Below are 21351 nucleotides of genomic sequence, written 5' to 3' on the forward strand. Positions count from 1 at the left end.
TTTCTAAAGTAGTGGTGCCATTTTCCATTCCTACCAGCAGTGTGGGAGAATTCATGCTTCCCCGCGTCCTTGCCAGCGCTTGGCATGATTCGTTTTCGAAGTGTTAGCTTCTCTCATACATGGGTCGTGATTTCTCATCGTGATTTTAGTTTGCATTTTCCAAATGACTACTGATGTTGAATATCTTTGCCTTCTTTTGCCACCCGTGAGTCTTCTTTGGTAAAGTGTGTTCAAATCTTTGCCCGTTTAAAAAAAAAAAAAAAAAAAAGGATCATGGGGCGCCTGGGTGGCTCAGTCGGTTAGGCATCCAACTTCGGCTCAGGTCATGATCTCGGGATCCGGGAGGTCGAGCCCCACGTCGGGCTCTGTGCTGACAGCTCAGAGCCTGGAGCCTGCTTCAGATTCTGTGTCCAACCCCCCTGCTCCTCCCCCACTTATTCAAAAATAAATGTTAAAAAAATATATATATAAATAAATAAATAATGGATCATTTGTCTTCTTGTAATTGAAATTGTAAGCGTTCTTGATACAGCTCAGATCCAACTCCTTTGTTAGATACATGTGTTACATTTGATTCCGTATCAAATATAAACGAGAGGCTTATTGGGGACGGCCAAACCATGCTAGAAAACGAAATATGCACTGTTATCGTAAGTATAAATTATCCATGCGAATAGCACACACAAGCATTACGTTTAATCCCTCCCTAAGGGCACTGGTGCCACTCTTCGCCAAGTGGGCTGAAGGAAATCTCCCTGTCTGGGCATTTCCGGGTCTTCTTTATTTCTTGCTTCCGGTCCTTGGCTCCTTCTCTGTTTCCCCTCTCCTCTCTGACCCACGCCAACGCGTCAGGCAAATCGTACGCAGCATCAGAAAGGACATCACAGTTACCGGTCTTGAAGGCAGAGTCTTCGTTAGCTGCCCCTGATACAGCAGCTGTTCCTTTCAGCTGATGTCAAGGAGGATCAGCTGCCTGGCAATACCCGCTAGAGGGTTCTTCTACCTCTTTGCGGGAAAAGACCAATGTTTTGGGTTATGTGTTACCTTAGAGAGTTTTCCCCCCGATTAAAAAAGAACCCACCACTTTCTCTCAAATATCCCTTCCTGGAGGTACCAGCAGCGAGGTTTCTGCTTGACCCCCACTTCTGAGGAGGGCAGAACGGCCCCTTGTCTACTCCCCCACCCGGGGCCTGATAGATCATATGTCTGTAGACATACTCAGTGTCTGCCTCTCCCCAGTAAAACCCCATGAAGGCAGGCACTCTGCCTGTTTTGTCCACAGCTATGTTCTCAGCCCTTAGAACAGCGCCTGGCACATAGTAGGAGCTCACTGTGTATTTGTCGAATGAATGAATAAATGCAGCCAGCACGGTGACCAGCTTGAACGGGTGGATGTGGGGCTGGGAACCAGAAGAATTCCCACTGAGACCACCAAGCTAATAAATGGAGACAATACACGCAGGCACAGGTATGTCTGTGGACAAGGGGACATTACAAAGGAGTCAGGTAGATGCTTCACTGGAGGCATTTGGGCTGGGCCCTAGCACAGAGGAGGGGACACCTGTGTGCCCAAAGGGGGCGGGAAGATTTCTCAGAGAAGGGTGACTTCGAGAAGGAGGAATTCATGAGACACACAAACTAGGGAGAAGAATCTCCAAGTTGAAGGAGGGCTGCTGAGGGCAGATCTGTTTGAGATCTTGGGAAGCTGCTCTCTGGGCCTGTGAGCCCACCCTGGTTCTTTCTCCTGGCCACGCGTTTTCACTGACGTACCACCGTTTGATGAGTTACAAAGTGAATTTTTCGTCTCTTTTTTCTTTTTTTTTAATGTTTATTTTTGAGACGGAGACAGAGACGGAGCGTGAGGGGGAAAGAGCAGAGAGAGAGGGAGACACAGAATCCGAAGCAGGTTCCAGGCTCCGAGCTGTCAGCGCAGGGCCTGTTTGGGATTCTCTCTCTCTCCTTCTCTTCTCTGCCTCTACCCTGCTTGCACTCTCTCTCTCTCTCTCACTCAAAATAAATAAATAAACTAAAAAAAAAAAAAAGCCCAAAGTAAAGAAAAAGTTGCAAATGATGTAGTGAGAAAGTTTCTAAGCTCATGAACAAATTTAACCTTAGAGTGATTTTTAAAAGTCCTTTCGGGGCGCCTGGGTGGCGCGGTCGGTTAAGCGTCCGACTTCAGCCAGGTCACGATCTCGCGGTCCACGAGTTCGAGCCCCGCGTCGGGCTCCGGGCTGATGGCTCGGAGCCTGGAGCCTGTTTCCGATTCTGTGTCTCCCTCCCTCTCTGCTCCTCCCCCGTTCATGCTCTGTCTCTCTCTGTCCCAAAAATAAATAAACGTTGAAAAAAAAAAATTAAAAAAAAAAAAAGTCCTTTCAATCCTAGGCTTCCGTTCTGTCCTGTTTTCCATGCCCAGCTTCTCCTTCCTCCTGTGCCCGGGGGCTATTTCCCCTTGAATCTCTCACTGCTATTTCAGTCAACCCATAGGAAACATGCCCTTTCTTGGCATGTCCCCTGATGCCCCCCCCCCCCGCCCCACCCAGGTCTTCTCTGCCACTTACCCAAACGACAACAGGCTCCTCCTAACTGGTCTATGTCTCCTTGCAATTACGTCCACACAGCTCACCTATGTAATCTCTGTATGACCCTGCTCACAGCCATTACTTGAAGGGTGAGGTATCCTGATTATTCTTCCACCTCAGTGTTCTCTCACACGTACTGCTCCCTGAGAAGCATCCTTTCCCTGTGCAAATCGTCATACGCCATGAGCCACGGCCTCTGTGTCAGGACACCAGTATACACACGGTCATCCGGTAAGGAAAGACATGCGCCTCGTGTCTTCAAGGAAGTTGACAAAGGGTGCAGCGAAAGCTTGGACAGGAGACCCGGGTTCTGACAGCGGGTAGGGTTAGGGAAGACATTTTTGAGGAAGGCACATTCGACCTGACATGTGGGGGAAGAATAGGGAAGGGCTAAAGGAAGAGATGTGCAAAGCCCCAAGGTGAGGACACCTTGGCATTTGGAGGGAATTACAGAAACCTGGGAGGTAGGAGTGTGGTCACTCAAGGGACAAAGGGACAAAGGCACAAGGTAGACTGGAGCGAGGCTCAGAGGTTAGGCCACACTGAGCCTTCTGGACTATGATAGGGCTTCTGGATCACGTCTGCCACTGGTGGGAGGATGGTCTGAATGCCAGGAAACCTCAGGAAGCTATTATAGGAAGTGAGGAGAGAGCAGAGCTTAGACCCAATGAGACAGAAGGACGAAATGTCTGAGGTGGAACGAATAGGACTAGCACGTGGTGGTGGCTTGCATGTAGAGGGGCTAGAAAAGGATGTCAAGAAGGGGTCCCAGGTTTCAGATGGGTGAAAGGAGGTGTCATCTTCTAGACATGCTAGACACGAGAGGAGCACATTTGGGGGGGGATCATCCGAGCTCAGATTTGAGCAGGGGACCCGGAAGGCCCCTTCCAACTGGCCTCACGTGGTTTGTTATCATCATATTTAGTTTCTGCAACTCACAACTCCACAGCCCACCTTCCAAAATCAAAATTCCCAAGCCGTGTCTTTTGCAAATGATTTGAATGCCCCACTAAGGTGAGTTCATTTCATTCAACTAAAACAAACCCCAGGGCAATCAGGCCACGTAGGAGGTGGCGAGACAGTGGTGGCTGAAGCCTATCATGAGATCGTGGATTGTAACTCCTTGCTATGCAAAAGTTAGTCCTGTGATAGAAGACGTAACACCTGGCCATAACCAAACAGCCCCCGGCAAGGTCCAGTGAGGCCTGGGGCTGGGTGGGAAGACCCACAGAAGGTGACATCCGCCCATGTCCCACAGTTGATGGACCTCCAGAGGGAGTGTATCATTTAGCAATTTCATGGATCACCCTGAGGCCTCTCATAGTCTCTCTTGAGCAGGAAATCAGGGAGTAGGGGATGAGGGGGGAGGTGGGGAAAAGCATCAAAGCTCCCGTCACCATCCAAACAAGGGGAGGAAAGCTAATACTTATTAATTTCCTGCCACAATCCAGCCTCCTTCACATACGTGTGTCTCTCTGTGCCTGTTTCTTCCGCTGCAAAATGTGGACAATAGTATCCCCTTAATATGTGTGTGTTTGGGTGCATGAGGAACAAATGAGCTACTACACTTAGAGCGCCTAGAACCAGGCACAGCAGGACCAAACCAGCTTACTACGCATTTGCTTTCATCACGAGGACTGGCAGCGTCATCGTCATCATCACCACCACCATGTCTCGTCCCAAACGGATTCATTCACATGCATTTTTGCCGATGAGGGAACTGAGGTCAGGAGCACACCAGTCAGCTGTGGTTCTGTTATGCTGCAGTAACAAACACCCCCCCCCCAAGTTCAAGTGGCTGACAACTACCCAAGTAGTTGTAACATGCCCACTCATGTTACATATGGCTATGGTGGATTCCATCTGAAATCCGGGCTTAAGGAGCAGCCCTTGTCTGAGATGTCACCATTCCCAGCGCAGAGGATAAAGAAAGACGAGGGGGACCGAGCTTTTGTCCATAAGGGACTCCTGTGACTTCCTCTTCCACCTCATTGGCCAAACTCAGTCACCCGACAAACCTAATGTCAACAGGACAAGGAGGATATTCTTTCCCCAGGGATGACTCTATAAGAAAGGGCAGCAAGTATTTTAGCAATCACACAAAGTACAACAAGGAGTTTCAATGGCTCACCCAGAGTCACACAGATTTCAAAACGCCAGGATTCAAACCCACGCCTGACTAACGCAAAAGTCTCTCTGTGGTGCTGCCTGGCCATACATCCTTCTTTCCTTTCTCTTCCTGCTCCACCACTTATCAGAACTATGTCTTCAAATGGGGCGCCTGGCTTGTGAAGATCATAGAGCATGTGACTCTTGATCGCAGGTTCATGAGTTTGCCCAGAGTCAAGTCAGGACAGCCATGTCCAGGAGACAGCCCATTCTCTTCAAGCTGTAGGTGCCTCGTTATCAGTTTCCTGAACCGTAAGATGGGATAAGCCAATGCATTCCAATTCCGCAAGCGTTTACTACAGGTCAAGACTTAAAATTTTGATTATCTTGATTCATTTCTTATGACTGTGTCAAGGAGTAAATTCACCCAGACCATCACTGTAAGTCAGCCCATAATATATGAGTTTATAGTTATTTCAGTCTATCCTTAGAATCCACCTAAAAAGTTGTGATCTCCGTCTCTCTCTCTCTCTCTCTCTCTCTCTCACACACACACACACACACACCACTACTTTTCTAAGATATGGAAATATATTTTTAAGTTCCCTTTCAGTATTGGATTCATAAAGCAGATCCCATATCTTTCACTGATCAGTTATTTTTAACCTCTTCCTCAATAAAGCACAGTCTGAATAGCCAGTGTTTGAGCTAATTCTGTTCCAGACGTCTCTAGGGCCAGGGAATTCATGCTAACCAGGAAAGCCTAGCCCCTTCTCTTTACCAAAGGCATCTCCCAAGGCTCCCCTCTTTGCTCAGTCTTCAACTTTGAGGTCACAAAGGGCAAGTCAAGTCCCTCTTATCCTTCTTGGCCCTCAAATGTTTGAAGATATAGCCCCATGTCACCTCCACAGGAAAACTCTCCACTCCCTTTGACCATTCATTCTACATATGGCCTGGCTCCAGGACCCTTGCTGACCTGATCACTCCCTGGGCACCAGCTTCTTTGCCCCAACACGAGCAGAGGTAGAGTGACAGCAGCATCTTGACCATCCCCACATTTCTGGCATTGAGCGCAGGTGCGGCATATGGCAGGCTCTCAGAAATGCTTGTGTTGGGCTGAGTGGCAATGGGGCTGTCATTAGGACTGTCTCTACGACTGAGGTAAGGGCTATGGTTTTTCAAACTGGCTTTCCAGAGTTCAACAGCATTGTCACCTGAAGGTAAAATATGAAAAAGACAAAGACGGTCAAGGGACACAAGGAGGATGATAGGAGGAGGGGAAATGCCACAGATGCAGGGCAATGAGGGTGGAGAGGCACAGCAAATGACACTTCCCATTTGCCCCTGGGCTGCTTCTCCTAAAAACCCCTTCACTCTCCCTGAGACTGAGCACTAAGAAGTTTCCATTTCACTCACTGCCCAGTGGGGCCCTGAGGAAAGCCCCCCACCACCATCCACCTGCCAGGGCCAAACAATCCCATGGCAATAGGAGTCCCTCCGCCTCCTTTCTAAAGTGAGAGCTCAAGGCCAGTGGCAGCTCAGATGGCTCATGACCAATCACCAGCCTCACGGGAATGCGACCAACTCCTCCACAGCATCATTGGTGTTCTTACTCTGTTCCTTGACCCATTAAGTCATGCCCTCCAGCCCCCCTTGCCTCCTCGTGTTGGAGAGAAGGGTGTGTATCTCACACGCAAAGGGGGTGGTTCTGCTCTGACCAAAGGATTTCAAGATGAATGGGAGAAAATAGGGAATTAACAGAGGGGTTTTCAAAAACATAGTTGGGATTTTTTTAATGCGATCACATCCTTCATTGTCACTCGGGGCCTGTTGAAGGAGCAATCCACCTGAGCATTAACCGGGTTACCAGAAGACAGAAGTTCCCCAGGGGGGGCCTGCAATACAGCTTGGTCTGTGCCCCACCTTCACCATCCGAGTGCTCTGAAACGAGGCTGACCCGTCAGGTCCCTCTAGGTGGGTGTACAAAGTGACCCCAACAAGGAAGCAGAGAAAGGCTATGTTTCTCTCAGCTTTTCATCTGGGTTTCTTAGCGGATGGGAAAGAACTGCTTGCTCTCATTTTCAAACGGCTGCCGGGAGAGAATATGGACCAGGGGTGGGAGCAGGGGGCGGAGAAGGGTGGCCTCCACATGGCAGGGGCGCCAGGTCTCAGTCCCCTGTGCCCTTGGCCGGGTCAGCATACCGGGACAGAGTGTGTTAAGCATAGGCTTTATTATTATTCGGGTGTGGTAGGGCCAACAGACCAGCAGATGATTGTCATTGAAAAGGCAGTGTGTCACAGTTCCCTAGAAGAGGGGGCGTGTCATGCCGTGAGAGAGGTCCCCGTGGGGAGGCACCAGGGGCAGGCAGGAGGCAGAGGGAGTAAGGAGAAAATGTGGGCAACAGCCTTTGCCGGCAGCTGTGTGGGAAGGAAAGAACGCGGCAGGGCAGGCAGGGCTCAAGCCTGGCTAATCGGAGCAATCTCAGGCCTCTGGGCCCTAGGGGCTGTCCCTTGCTGTCTGGTACCTGGCTCAGTGGTGATGAGGACAAGGCGATAAGAGTATAAGAGCCCAGTGAGGGGGGTGGTAAGGGGCTCTGGATTGGCTGGTTTGAACATGAAAGGTATGCTCCCAAGTGAGTTGCTTACTCTCACTAGGAACTGGCTAACGCAGGCAAGGGCAGCGGTTCCAGGATTCGCATGTCCCCAAGAAGTCAAAGCAGCAGACTATAGGAAACAGAAGGCATGGTTGCCACAGAGAGGCAGGTACTCTGAGGAAGCCTCTGAAATCAAATACGAGCTGATCAAAACCTTACTGAAAGCCCTCAGTCCGCCTGCTTTTTCACCGGACAATCTGCATTTCTCTTGTTCACCCTTTCCTTTCATCTCTCCCTAGCACACAGACATCCGGTGGTGGGGAAGGCTAGGAAAACCCTGAAGTGGGCTTTTGTTGGCCTCGTGGCTCGCGTGGAAATCCTGGCTTATCTGCTGATGCCAGAATCCAATGGCAGAGCCGTGCCCGGGTCGGCCTCACTTGGCTGGCAGAGGTGACAATGAAAATTCAGCAGCGCAGCCTGAGCTGGACCCAGGAGCAGTGCTGTGCCATCCGGCCTGCACTAGCGGGGGGCTGGGAGCGAATGTGGGTGCCCGCAGAATGAGGCCCATCGGGGGGGGGGGTGGTCTGGGGAATGCTTAGGGAAGGCATCGCCTTCCCCACTGTGCTGCTGGAAAGATCGTAGAGGCCCTTGTCCGCTCCAGAGAAAAACAGGCCATCATTTCATCTCTCCCCACCCTCCCCGGCCCCTCCCAGTGGGTGCCAGATGGGCCCTGATGGATGTCCTCCCATTATCAGCCATCCCCCGCTGCGAGCAAACCTCAACCCATTCTGTTCTTCGGTTAATCCCGGTGTCCCTAGGTGTGATGATTAAACTGCTTCCTCTGACAAACAAGTTCATGGGAATGTAAGAATTTCAGCGACAACATTGGAAACATCTGTGGATAAACACAGATGCAGGAAGTACATCCCGATGGAGAGAAGCGCAGACGTGGTGAACGTGAAGAGAAAGGGCGCCCAAGGGGGCCTAGCACAGATGTCCCCCGCCGGGAGCTGGGCTGTCTCAGGTAACCACACCTGCGCCTAAACATAACCCAGTTTTGATGCTCAGCTCAACATAGAACTACTCTCCACCACCGTGTGTTTTCCGGGGAGGCATTTGGAGATCAAATCATTCACTTGTCGTCCTTTGATCCATAATCCCCAGTCCACCCCCTGTGGTTTCCCCATCCAAAGGAGGCCCAGGGTGGCTGGGGGACATTGCATTTAGAAAGAACAACCCACAAATCCTCCTCCTCCTTCTCGTCAGAGTCACTGTGGAAGCAGCCATCGCTGTCACGGGAATATCAGGGGACCTGGGTGAAAATGTATGCTACTCTCAGACCTCCAAACTTTTGCACACGCTGTGTTCTCTGCCAGGCATGCCCTTTTTCACATCTTGACCGGCCTGGCCCCTCTTGACTGTGCAAGTCCTATTCCGTTTTCATACCCAGCTAAAACTTACCGTCTGTGTGAGACGGCCTTCCCTGCCTAGCCCCCAGCTGGTCACTGGGGCCCCCTAAGGACTTGTCCGTGCTCCTAGGCCCTCTCAGTCCATCTGTTATGGTACATGTGCCGCCGTCTCTTCCGCTAGGCTGCATGAGCTGTCTTGGTTACCCTACATCCCTAGAGCCTTTCCTCCACGCACCGAATACCTTACCTCAATTGCCATGTATTGCGCCTGTGGGTGGAGACAGAGAAAACCGTAACCATCAGTGTTATGTGTGTGTGAAGGGACGTGGGGTAGTAAAGAGTGACTTAACCCCTCTGTGCCTCCGTTTCCACAGGGGTAAAGTAGGTGTGGTGAGGACAATACCATGCCCATGTCATGGAGGAGGTTACCAGAATTAAAGGGGTTAATACAGGCACATCTCAGTTTACCGCTCTTTTAGACATTGTGTTTTTTACAAATCGGAGGCCTGGGGCAACCCTGCCTTGAGCAAGTCTCTCGGCGCCATTTTTCCAACAGCACTGGCTCACTGCGTGGCTCTGGGTCGCGTTTTGGCAATGCTCAGAATATTTCAAACTTTTTCATTAGTATTTATTATGTTTGGTGTGGTGATGGGTGATCTTGCGGAAAGCTCGGATGATGGGTAGCATTTTTTAGCAATAAAGCATTTTTTTAATTAAGGTATATACATTTAAAAAACATTTTTTTTTAATTTTTTTTTCAACGTTTTTATTTATTTTTGGGACAGAGAGAGACAGAGCATGAATGGGGGAGGGGCAGAGAGAGAGGGAGACACAGAATCGGAAGCAGGCTCCAGGCTCCGAGCCATCAGCCCAGAGCCCGACGCGGGGCTCGAACTCACGGACCGCGAGATCGTGACCTGGCTGAAGTCGGACGCCTAACCGACTGCGCCACCCAGGCGCCCCTCTTCTTATTTTTATAATAAAAATATGTATGCCATTTTTATCATATTTCACATATATAAATATATATGCATAGTTATATGTGTCATAAATATATATACATGACAGTTTCCACGATGGTTTCTCACGAGTACATCATTTTAAATGGAAATCCTAAGTGTGCCTGGGTGGCTCGGTTGCTTTAGCGTCCGACCTCAGCTCAGGTCTTGATCTCATGGTTTGTGGGTTCGAGCCCCCCATCCGGCTCTGTGCTGACAGCTCAGACATTTTGTCTCCCTCTCTATCTGCCCCTCCACCACTCACACTGTCTCTGTCTCTGTCTCTGTCTCTCTCTCTCTCTCTCTCAAAAATAAACATTAAGAAAATTTTAATAATAAATAAATAGATAGAAATTCTAACTCTGAGTATCATCAAAACCCTGGAACCATTTCCCAGGAGGTGATCCATTCCAAGAGCTGGTGCTCTATGAGCAGACTTCCCCAGGACGTTCCATCCCTAACCCCCCAGTCCCCGCCCCCACCAGAAGCCTCAGCAGAGAGCAACCAGTTCCTTAAGGACTCAAGTTTTGAATCTTCACTCTTTTGGAACTCGCTCTGCTCAGTCTTCTTTGCGGTTCTTTTGTGCTGGCCGGATTCAGAGGGGTGGGACGGGACTACGAGAGACCAGGTCGGTGGGTGCCACAGAGGCACCTCCTTTTGAATCGCGCCTGCTACCAACAGGCTCACGGGGTTTCTCACCTCGTTTCTCAGGAATCCTCTCCAAACCCCGTGAAGTAGCTGGAGAGGCAGGGTGCAATTAGCCCAGACCTGGATTTATAGTTGGGGGAGAAGGAAGGGACCATCACTCTGCCACCATTAGCGGCAAAGAAAGGACTCTCCTGCCGGCCTTTCAAATCTCAGGGCCCACAGCCGGGTCGTGGGAGCCACCAGGCTTCCCCTGCTGCCCACTTGGATTATTCATGCAGAACTGGAGCCCCCTACTCGGGACCCCGTGCCTCTGAGGCTACCTCAGATTCTAGTGTCGTGTGACTTCCCAATCATCTGAGACAAAAAGTCTTTTGATCTTTCAGAATTGAAACAAGGTCAACCACAATTTGAGGTCCCCAGAGCAGACAGTAGTGCGTGTCTCTGAGATTTTGCACGTTCGAGGATGTTTTATTTGGGAGGTTCTGAGCCCGCGAGGAGTTCTTTTTTTTGGAAAACGTCTCCCAGCCAGGAGGCCGTAGGAACTGTGGCTACAAGTCTCTCTTGCGAGTGTTGAAATCGCAGTAAAATGTATGTAACATGAAATTCACCGCTTTAAGCATCTTAGTTGTTCAGTGGCGTTCACGTCGTTGTGCAACTGCTGTGCCATCTATCTCCGGAACTCTTCCATCCTGCAAAACTGAAGCTTTGTCCCCATTCGACTCCAACTCCCCATTCCTCCCTGACCCTGGCAACCGCCATTCTATTTTCAGCCCCTATGAATTGGACTCCTCCGGGTACCCTGTATGAGTCGAATCGCACAGTGTCTGTTCTTTCGCAATCGGCTTGCTTCGCTTAACGTAATGTTCTCCAGGTTCTTCCATATGGTAGCCTGTGTCAGAATTTCTTTCCCTTTAAGGCTAAATAGTATTCCATTGTATGGATACACCACATTCATATATTTATAGACATTTGTGTTGCTTCTCTTGCAATTTTATTTATTTTTTTAATGTTTATTTATTTTTGAGAGAGAGAGAGTATGCGCAGGGGAGGGGCAGAGAGACAGAGAGAGACAGAGAATCTGAAGCAGACTCCCGACTGTCAGCACAGAGCCCAATGCAGGGCTCAAATCCACGAACCGTGAGATCATGACCTGAGCCGTAGTCAAGACACCTGACCGACCGAGCCACCCAGGGGCCCCTATTTCTTTGTTTTAAGAGAGAGACAGAGAGAGCGAGCAGGGCAGAGACAGAGAGAGAGGGAGAGAGAATCCCAAGCAGGCTCCAAGCTGTCAGCACAGAGCCCGCCATGGGGCTCAATCCCACAAACTGTGAGATCGTGACCTGAGCCGAAATCAAGAGTCAGACGCTTAACTGACTGAGCCACTCAGGTGCCCCTTCTCTTGCAATTTGAAATCAGCTATTTCCCATTGGCTTTATTTCCTTTCAAATGAAAATTTGGTTCCTTTTGTTCCAATAGTACTTAATACAAGACTAAAACCTACAGACCCATTGGGAAGTTTGGTTTTTTGTTTTTTTTTCTAAGTTTATTTATTTTGAGAGAGAGAGACAGGCAGAATTCCAAGCTGACAGCGTGGAGCCTGATGTGGGGCTCGAACCCACAAACCATGAGATCAGGCTCTGAGCTGCAACCAAGGGCCAGACGTTTAACCGACCGGGCCACCCAGGCGCCCCTCTTGGAAGGTCTTCAAATAATTGAGATGTGAGAAAAGTCTGGCCAAGGATGTGCATGACTGAGACAGGAGGGGCAGGGCTGATGGGAGAGGAATTTGAAGATCGGGCAGTTAGCTGAGTGTGGAAACGGGGAAGAGGACAGAATCCCACATGGCTCGTCTGTGGGCATAAGGAACCAGACATCCTAGTTGATTCCAAGTGAGTAGAAAGAGGATTAAGCAGGGTCCCCATAAGCCTCTAAACTAAGTATATACTCCATAGAGCAATATTGATCCCAGGGCTTCTGGATAAAATCAAAGAACTCGATTTTGCAGCTTTCATTTGGGCTGCTGAGCGTCTAAGACCTTTCTCTCCGTGGTATTTCCTACTTGATATTTCTCCTGTTTGCACAATGGGTAGAAATTGCCAGATAGAGAGACCTGAGTCTCAGGTGCTTACGGTAGTGATTCTGTATATGACACGTTACTTCCTGTCTTCAAATTCATCAGGATCCCCCGCTTACTTTAGACACAATTATTCGCAGTACAACACAGCAGAGAATTTTCTGCTTTTATAAAGAAAGTGTTCTGCGGACGGAGGCTTGACCGCAAAGCCAATGGAGCTGAATCTTCAGGGTTCCTCACTTACTCGAGCCCTTTCCCACGTCCTGAAAGAGGCCCTAGCAGTGTTGTATTATTATTATTTTCAATGAGGGTGTCCAGCTTTTATAAACTTTATACCCTTCAAAAGCTGGACTTGCCCTGTCTATGAGTCAGGACCGAGCTGGAAAGCCAGGAGCCTGAGACACCTTTTCTCAAAGATTTTGAAAGGTTGTTTTCCATCTGACACTTGGGGAAGACATTTGCCATCAAGTCAGTGGTTCTATCTCCTACCACCTCCCCCCGCCACCGCCCCCCCCCCCCCCCGGAACACACCCTCTACACTCCCATTTCGCTTTCCAAATCTTTCCCACTGTTTATAGAACATTTTTGAAAAGAGATTTGCTCAGCAAAAATGAAAAACCACCGTGACTCTGTTGTTGGGTTTTTCAGTTTAGCTCCATTTTTCCTAAAATCACCTCCATTCTGGTCGTCCTCCTGCCCTGGCCTGGGAAACCGGGTTGGGAGCCAGCCCCGGTGCCCGCTCTCAGCCTCGTCCTTTGCACGCGTGCATGCCTCACCCTGGCAGGGGCCACACGCGTGCTGCTCTCAATCCGTGCACAGAAGGATAAATCAAAGCATTCTGTGCAGAGAGAAATTGGGTCCTGAGCAGCCAGCCAATGGATCATCCACGTGAATTTTTAATGTCCTTTTCTCCCTTTTAACACCACCCTTCTACCCAGACACCCTCCCATCCTTGGAACAATGGGAAACAAAAGCTCCTTTCCTCTTGGCCCTGTTAGCTGCCTCCCAGCAGTGGGGCTCTTAAGGAGCCAGTGCGGAGAGCAGCTGGCAGGGGGGGTCAAGTGCTAGGACAGGCGGAGAGGCACAGAAAGCCACCTCTCCTTGCCACCCCAGGAGGCGAAGGCTGGATTTTGGTGACGGATCACTGTAACCACCACCTTCAGAGAGGAAGAAAGGCAAACAATAAAAATCTGTATTTTCTTTTTTCAACGTTTATTTATTTTTGGGACAGAGAGAGACAGAGCATGAACGGGGGAGGAGCAGAGAGAGAGGGAGACACAGAATCGGAAACAGGCTCCAGGCTCTGAGCCATCAGCCCAGAGCCCGATGCGGGGCTCGAACTCACGGACCGCGAGATCGTGACCTGGTTGAAGTCGGACGCTTAACCGACTGCGCCACCCAGGCACCCCAAAAATCTGTATTTTCAATGAATAAAACATGACCAGATTCACTTGGGAAAGATGAAATAATGAGTGGGTTTGTAAAGTGAGGCTCTTCTCTCGCACTGCTCTCTGGAATTGCTCCGAGTTGCCCCAGTGATACGAGGCCCTGGTGCTGATTTTCAGAGTTAGGGTTGTATCACCCTAGGGTCAACTCCCAGAGAGCCCAAAAGCCATCTGGAAAAGGACTTTGTACTTCTCTGTATCCAAAAGTTGAACAGATATGAGGAGGAAGAAAGGGGCCCCTTGCCCCAAGTCATCCCTCAAATCAGAATCTCCTGATCTCTACACACTTCCCCGTCGAAGACTCCCTGGAAAAGGGGAGGAGCTTAGAGGGCCCTACTTTGTCCTGTACCATCAATAAAGTGCACTGTACCCAGCCATCCCCCAAATGAAACAGATACGGTCTTTCATAGGAAAAAAACCAACAACACTCAACTATGTTTTACAACTTTGAAATGCTTAATTAAAATATAAGATACATAACATGCACAAGTCATAAATATACAGTTTGATGGGTATTCACAAAATTCATACACCAAAGAAACCAGACTAGTATACAGAAATGCAACCAAGGAAGAGAACCCAGAACTCTTCCCCCAGGCTTTCCTGCTCACTTCCTCCCTCCCTACCACCCAAGGTAACCATGATCCTAATATCACAGACTCGTTTTGCCTCTTTTTAAATTTTATCTAAATGAATCCACGTGTTGGGGCGCCTGGGTGGCTCCGTTGGTTGAGTGTCGGACTTCGGCTCAGGTCATGATCTTGTAGTTCGTGAGGTCGAGCCCCACGTCCAGCTCTGTGCTGACAGCTCAGAGCCTGGAGCCTGCTTTGGATTCTGTGTCTCCCTCTGTCTCTGCCCCTCCCCTACTCATGCTCTCTCTCTCTCTCTCTCTCAATAAATAAATAAACATTAAAAAATTTCAATGGATCCATGTGGTGTGAATTCTCTTATATTTGGTGTATTTTACTCACCTTTTTTATGAGATTCCTGCATGATTTGCATGTAACAGTAGTTTGTCTATTTTCATGGGTATAATATAGTATTCCAGTGAATGACCACACCTCTTATTTTTTCATTCTACCACTGGTGGAAATTTGAATCATTTCAAGTCCTGCTGTTTTGTAATATCAACTCTCTAAGCCCCAAAGGGGCTGACTCTTTCATTCTTTTTCTCTGATTTTGATTCTCACCCCACATGTAGAAGGCCAAGGTACCTATAGACTAAGAAAATTGAAAAAATAATAATAGTAACAGAGATTTCTTCTTACAGAAATTCCAGTTGAGTCATTTGAATCAACTCTCCCCATGAAAACAACCAACATTCTAGATTAAATATTAAAAACATCTCCTTGGGTCACCTGGGTGGCTCAGTCAGTTAAGCGTCCGACTTCAGCTCGGGTCATGATCTCAGGGTCCGTGAGTTCAAGCCCCGCATTGGGCTCTGTGCTGACAGCTCAGAGCCCAGAGCCTACTTGGGATTCTGTGTCTCCCTCTCTCCCTGCCCCTCCACTGCTCATGCTCTGTCTCCCTCTGTCTCGAAAATAAATAAAAACATTTAAAAAAATAAAAGAAAATAAAAGTATCCCCTTAACAACGTGCGATAACTAACAAAATAGTAAGGAAGTACCAGGCCAAAGCCTACGGCAAAAGGGAAACTCAGAAACAAACAGGAGGGTTGAAGCTGCTTCTGCCCTAGGTCCTTTACCAAACTGGGCATGCCTGGGCTTCAGCTTTGGCAGCTCTGTGGGACCGGTGCTAAGCAGAGCTAAGAAAAGGAAAACAATAACTGTCTTAAGAAGTGGTGCTTGCAAGCTGACTCTTATAAGAACGTGCATGATGGCTTCATGTTGCTTGGGCGGTACAGAAAGCCTCATACCATGAGTTTATTTTAATATGGTCCCACAGTGGGAGTGCCTGGGGTGCCTCCCTGGGAGAATCAACCACAAATCCTTTCGTGGATAAATGTTTTCTCGACATAGGTCCATAAACACTTTCATAGGGACAATGAGCAGCACACAGTCAAAAATAACCAAGCACACAAGGAAACGAAACACCATACAAACAAAACAAAACATCATAAACGAAAAACAATCAACACCATAAACAGAACAAATAGGCCTTCGATATTTAGATACTGGAATTGTCAGGCAAAGATTATCAGACAACTATGCTCCCTGTGTTTAAATAAATAAAATAGGCTTGCAAACATCTGCAGTCGGCAAGAATCTATAAAAACTGACCCAGCATACTGCGACTTCTAGCAATACAAAACGATGTCCAAAAATTTAAATCCCTTTGGTAGGTTTGATAGCAGATTAACACAACTGAAGAGACTGGGTTAGGTTTTCATAAAATCCAACACACAATAAGATACATCATTATTTCATGAACATTAAGAAATAAAAACAAATGTCTGCAATTAAACTATTCTTTTCTTCTCTCAGAATTTTTAATTTACATTTGCTGAAAGAGCTTAGACATTAAAAAAAAAACCTATACTGAAATATCATATTTGTGCAAGCATAAAAAGGAAAACATGGTTGAACTAAGCTGGTTAAAAATGTTCCTAGGAATTCTCTGTAGCCACAGTCTGATTCTTCTGGGTCATTTTAACTCAGTTTTCAACTGTGTTTTTCTCAAGCTTATGATACAGCATTTCTTAGAAAGTGCCCCGTGATCATTTACAGGATCTGCTCCCAAGCCCTTACGACCCATTCTGCAAGTTGTGATTCTGGTGCTTTCGTGACCTTACCAGAAACAATCAGCGTGTCAGGTATTTTCCATGGAAATTCAGTTCCATGGAAAGACTTTAGACGATGCCTGGGACTCGTATTTCCTCCTTCCTCAGACTGTCCTTTTTTGTTGATTGGAACATTAAAGACCTGCAGTGGTCCAGTCGGTGCCACCACGAGTAACAACCACGTTCACACCTAGTGGTAGTGACTAAACACCATCAACTGTAACACACAATCCTATGTCAGGATGTTAAAATGGGAAGGAAAAAACAAAAACAAAAAAACCATGGATCCTAAAGTGAATAAAATATGGTAGATGAGGACCTGCTCGTGAATTTCTGGTGTCTCCTGTTCTACTGCAGCCGGTCGGTGGGCCTTTGAGACCCTTTTGTCTTATGACCCCCTCCTCCCCGTTCTCACCTCCTCTGCTCTTCCTTGGGGCCTGGGCTGAGGCTCAAGGGCTCTGGTTCTCGATGAGGAGAAGCTGTGCCCAGCTGTGCGGTAGAAACCCAGCCCTCCCGCCCCCTCCTCACTCTCCCCTCCTCACTCTCCCCATCTCCCCTCCTGCTCCTCTGGTCTTGGCTCCCAGCCATCTGGGCTCCCTGCTGTTGCCACTGCCTGAGCCTTATCCTCTTACTCCCAGTAGACGATGCTCACTTTTCATTTTCTCCGTCAGCAGTCATGCCTCCGAACCCAAGCCAGTACCTTCCCCGGGTCCCCGTGAGTCTGCCCGCGTTGGCGCACATCTGGGTGCCAGGAGGCACTCAGACTCCTCCAGGCGCCAGGCCCCCCTCAGGTACTTGTTAGTTGAATACCTTGTGAAGCTTCACTAAGCTCCTTAGTGCTGAAGAGTTGACGCACAGACGAGCATTTTAGCAAGTGGCAGTCAGGAACCGAGTGGCTATTGGCCAACAAATATTTCTTAAATTTCTGCGCTCGGGCCCTGTGTGCAGAGCATCTAAAGAGACCCTCCAGAGCTGAATCACCTGGTCCCGGTCTTCTAGGAATGTTCAACAGAATGCACCCCCGACAGTGAGTACGGTGTAGGATGGCTTTAATGGGCTTTCAAAGTCCTTGGACAGTGCTTGAAATAGCACATTCAAATTTTAATAACGTGTTTGGTAGATCTGATAGAAACAATACATAATGGCACTTCAAGTGGATTTTTTCCCCTCTTACAACTGATTCAGGCTTTAATTTTTTTTTTATTTTTTAAATGTTTTTTTTTTTAATTTACTTTTGAGAGAGAGAGAGAGAGAGAGAGAAAGAGACACAGCGCCTGAGCAGGGGAGGGGCAGAGAAAGAGGGAAACACAGAATCCGAAGCAGGCTCCAGGCTCCGAGCTATCAGCACAGAGTCCGACGAGGGGCTCGAACTCGTGAATCGCGAGATCATGACCTGAGACGAAGTCGGCCACTTAACCAACCGAGCCACCCAGGCACCCCCCAAGCTTCAATTTTCTACATAGGACAGTTACCTTCTCGTCTTATTACAGACCCCGTGGAAATAGGATCCTGGACAAGACTGCTTTGTGTAGAATTATGTAAAACGTCTATCATAAATGTTCAGAAATTTGCTCTTACGTGTGACTTACGCATGGTTTCTCGCATTCATAACTGAGTCGACAGAAGCATGGTTTTTCCATGGGCCAGTCTTTTCAGAAACAGAACACTTGTTTGCAAGGTCTCCCTCTCCAGCTGCCACAAACCCGAGGCCATTTTCTCAGCCATGAACTCATCTGGGGTTTGACGGAGTCACATGAACGAGTGATTTAAGGTCGATATTTTAGTTTTTCGCTCTTGCTGTAACACCTCGCCTCAAACCTGGTGGCTTAAACAACATAAATGTACTACCTTACGTTTCTGATGGCCAGAAGCCTGACACAGTTCTTACCGGGCTAAAATCGAGGTGATGACGGGGGCGCGTTTGTTCTGGAGGCGCTAGGGAAAAATCGATTTCCCTGCCTTTTCCAGATTCTAAAGGTCTTTGCCCACCACCCCTTTCAGGCTTCTTCAAAGCCAGCAATGTTGTATCTCTGATCATCTTCCACAGTTACAGCCCCCTGTGACTCTCCTCCACCTTCAGGGACGCTCACCTTGCGATTACATTGGGTCCAACCAGACAGGGCAAGACAATCCCCTTATCTGAAGGTCAGTTTATTAGCAGTTTCTTCCACGAAACAGAATGCATTCACAGGTTCCGGGGATTAGGATGTGGCTATCTCAGGCGATGGGGTAGAGGGGCTGTCATTCTGCTTCCCTCAGTCTGGATAATGTGTTATCCAGAAGATCGAGGACCAAGATGACGGAGAGCATCCACCCGACCCAAGCACACACAGAGGAAAGAGCTATGACAGAATCCTCAGGGTGTCTCTGCTGAACATCAAGGACCTATTAGCGGCAAGAGTTGGCTTGTCGCTGCAGTGACCTAAATTTGTGACAAGCGTGTCCAGACCCTCTTGCTCCCCAAGAATGTCGCTGTCACCAGCAGATGCGCCGGCGCAGCCTCATACTCCCAACACGGTTTTAAGAGGCGGAGAGTTCCCCGTGGTTCTCAAAGGGGATCAATATTAGGACTGGAGAGACTCTTTGAAACTGGAAAGGTTGAAAAGCTGACAAGCTCTCCTTTATCCTTCAAATTCTGCTCAGATTGAGCAACTTACCCAAGATGTGTCCCTGCCCCCCTATCCATTGTGGAGGGAACATGGCACCCGTGTTTTGTACTCTGCATTAAGCGGGGCAGAGTCGCAGAGAAGACGATAGGCTTCTGCCAGTTTAAGCAAAGAAGGATCTATCTATTTAGGGTTTCTAGCGGTTTACAGGATCAGCGGGAGAGCCGAGGAAACAGACCAGGAGCCAAGCTTCTAGGCCCGACACCCAAAGCCAGACTGCAGAACTGGCCACCAAAGTTGCTGCAGCTGCTGCGGCCCCTGGGGGACCGCTCCCTGGGCCGGGAAACCGCGACCAGAGCTGCAGGCTCTGGAAGTGTCACGAGGAAGCCGCCTCCACGAAATCAAAAAGCTGTGCCACAGCTGCCGAACGTAGAACCGCGATCTCGACCACTGTAATCTCACATCCCCACACCAGGGGCCTCGTTTCCAGCCTCCCGCCTCCCTTAGCTCAGCTCCGAAGTCAGGTGTTCCAGGAGGGAAGTTGCTCGGCAGAGCCCCACCTCATCTGGAGGTCAGGCCGGGAGAAGGCAGGGCTGAAGGAGAGCTCCCAGGAGAGCGTTGGGAGCGATGGGGTGTCATTAGCCCACGGCGCCGATCGTCACCATCAGTGACAGGGTGGACAAGATTCAGCACCGGAAGCCTCAGGAGGACCTCCACGGAAGGCGATCCCCCTTCATGACGACCATCAGAATCATCAGACTGCACAGTCCTCTGTTTCTGCGTTACATCTTTCCTTTTTAGCAACATTTCCTAAGCTCGTGTTGGCCTGGTGTTTGGGTTGGCTCCTGTTTTAGCTGAACTAGTTCACTTTTTCCGGCTTCGCGGCGGCCCCGACGATCCATGTACATATTTTGCCTGCGTATGGCTATCTTTTCCTTTTTTTTCCTTGAGGGAAAATATATCAGCAAAGAGCCCATGGATTTCATCCAGACAAAACAGCACAGCAGAATGGCCACCCCCGGCAGAGCTCTCCGGTGGACTCGTGGGAATTGGGAATTAATGACCAAATGTAAACAGTGGAGGGGTGCCTACTGAGGGCCTCTTCTAGCAAAGAGTCTCCTGTGGCATGTGAAAAAAAGAGGCTGGGAAAAGTCCAGCTGCGGGTGCCCTGCCCTTCGCTGTCGCCAGCAAAGCTGCCATTATAACCCAGGGTGCGGCGATGCGTGCTTTTTTAGAGACGACCTTCCCTTGGTTGCTTTTCTAACGGCCTCCTTGGGTGGAGGGTCACCTGTGAGGTACGGGCTTCCTCCGTCGGTCAAGGCTAAGGCCTAGTGGCCGTGTTGCACAGGTGTTCCCCAACCGGTCACCGCGTGGTCAGTACCAACGAGAGAAGGCACACGGGCGTTCCGCACGTGCGACAGCAAGCCCGCAGCTGACCTCGCCTGACCCGGATCAAAGCCTAGATGACAGATACGATAGATACGGAGAGCTAATGGATGATAGATCTAGATGGGTGCGATAGAGATCTGACAAAGGGAGATGACGACGACGGTGACAGACAGACATCAAGATGCGAAGATATCACAGCACCTGTTGCCCGGGGAGTCCGAACGATCACACTCACGCTCCCTACCAGGCCTCTCCCTCTCCCTCTGGCTCCTTGTAGGAGCTTCCGCTCAGAAGCTGCCGGAGGCATCGGGGGCCTCGCAGGGACGCCGCGGCCTTGTCCCTCCCCCAGCGGTGGACAGTGTCCCTTGCAGAAGCAGAACGCCGCTTTTCCCGAGTCTGTCACGCCTTCTCATCCGAGCCCCGAAGCAGGGTGGCGTGCTCCCAGAGTCACGCAAAGAGCTTCCTGAAAGCGACCCACTCCACTCTGCCTGCGGCCCCTCTCCGCCACGGCTCCGTCTGGGCCCCCGGCCCACGTGAGCGCTCAGCCGGGTGTGTCCCCGAGCCCCTCTCTGCCAGGGCTCCTCCGGCCTGCCACCGGCAGGTATGTGCGCACGGGGGCTCTGTCCGTGGAGCCGGAAAGCACAGGTTAGGCTGAGCCAGAGGCCCCGCCATGTGCTCAGAGGGAGGACCCTACAAGGTCAGAGACTCCGGGCAGGCTGGGGGAGCTGGCAAGGAGCAGGTGTGGAGGGGCTGGCGGAGG

This window comes from Puma concolor, chromosome D2 (assembly GCF_028749965.1).
Source record: "Puma concolor isolate L17-30 chromosome D2, mPumCon1.1.hap2, whole genome shotgun sequence".
In the NCBI taxonomy this organism is placed as follows: domain Eukaryota; kingdom Metazoa; phylum Chordata; class Mammalia; order Carnivora; family Felidae; genus Puma; species Puma concolor.